A 1446-nucleotide genomic window follows, 5' to 3' on the forward strand; every position below is an offset into this window, starting at 1 on the left:
CTTTCCTAGAACATCCTTGATCACAACACTGGGAGGTTTCAGCTCTATTTTACCTGAGCTTGTGCTGGTCTACCTATCCCAGAATCTGCAGATTTCTGATTTTTTTTTGTACTGTCCTCAGCTTGATGGAGGAGCTATCTGTTGTTTCTCTATGAATTACTTGATCATTATTTCATCTATTTCTCTTTTTAGATTTTTGTTGGAGGTGGAGAGGTGGGTAAGGGCACTGGACTTGGAATCAGGATCATTTTTGGATTCAAATCTTGCCTCAGACACTTACTAGCCATGTGGCCTTTAGCAAGTCACCTAAACTTCTCTCAAGATTAGCATTCTCATTGTAATGTGGATCATCATACACATCATAGGTTGTTGGAAAAATCAAATTAGATAACACAGGTAAAGTGCTTTGTAAACCTTAAATAATTTTACAAATCCTAGCTATAATGATTATATATAAGGTAACTAAGCTTCTCTATGATTTTTCATGTTAACTAGAAGATAGGAAGTATTTAATAAATAATAATAAATAAATAAATGAAAATGACAAAAATGTCAATTTTGTATGTAACATTGGTGATCAAGACATCCTGTGACTGGATTTAAAGTGTATTAATGTATGTATATCAAGTAGTTTACATGAGAGCTAGAATTGAGAGTACTTTAAGAATAACCAGGTATCTTTGTATTAAAAAAACAAACAAACATAAAACAGGCTGCAAATGATCCTCATATAGGTGCAGAGATGCTTGGCTCAAAATTTGTAAAGAATTTGATCAGCTCTTCTTTCCAAAGCTTGATGTCCCATGATATGGATGAAGCAACATTATAGTGATCCATTAACATTTTCCTGAACTCACCCTTTTCCAGTCCCTTACAAATAGCAACTTTTCCTTTTTTGAAATTTGCAGGCTTTTGCTAATTCCTCCCCTTTGCATTTCACTAAAGAAAGTTTTGAAATTGTATTTTAAGATGGTTTCTGGGCTAACCGATTGCTTCTAGATATAGTCCAGGCTTTTTGACAGTATTTACTCTATAAGGTTCTGATTTGCCCCCTAGAAGTCAGTTGATGTTCTCCTACCTCCTTCCCAAAGTGCCGTGCAGTAGCTGTTGACCTGAAATTAAGTGCTACTCTCTGTGGTTAGTGAGCCAGAAGGGACTTAGAATTAGAAAAATGTTGGTGATTATTGGACTAAGAGCTGTAAGAGACCTTAGCGGTCACTTGCTTCAACACATTTATTTAACAGAAGAGAAAATTGAGGATTAAGGGGATTGCCCATGTAATATGAAGACCAAGTGAAGAAGCTTAACCCAAAGAAGGGAAGGTTTAGTGCTTGCTTCGGCAGCATATATCCTAAAATTGGTATCATACAGAGAAAATTAGCATATGCCTTGTTCAAGAATGATCCTTCCTTCCTTCCTCCCTCCCTCCCTTCCTTCCTTCCTTCC

At 36.3% G+C, this 1446-nt stretch overlaps 1 pseudogene; it reads left to right on the forward strand.

The window, feature by feature from the left end:
- The first annotated feature begins 1327 nt into the window (after positions 1–1327).
- LOC123254714 lies at positions 1328–1408 on the forward strand (annotated as a pseudogene).
- The last annotated feature ends 38 nt before the right edge of the window (positions 1409–1446 follow it).

The sequence above is a fragment of the Gracilinanus agilis genome, unplaced genomic scaffold, assembly GCF_016433145.1.
Source record: "Gracilinanus agilis isolate LMUSP501 unplaced genomic scaffold, AgileGrace unplaced_scaffold30568, whole genome shotgun sequence".
Classification (NCBI taxonomy): domain Eukaryota; kingdom Metazoa; phylum Chordata; class Mammalia; order Didelphimorphia; family Didelphidae; genus Gracilinanus; species Gracilinanus agilis.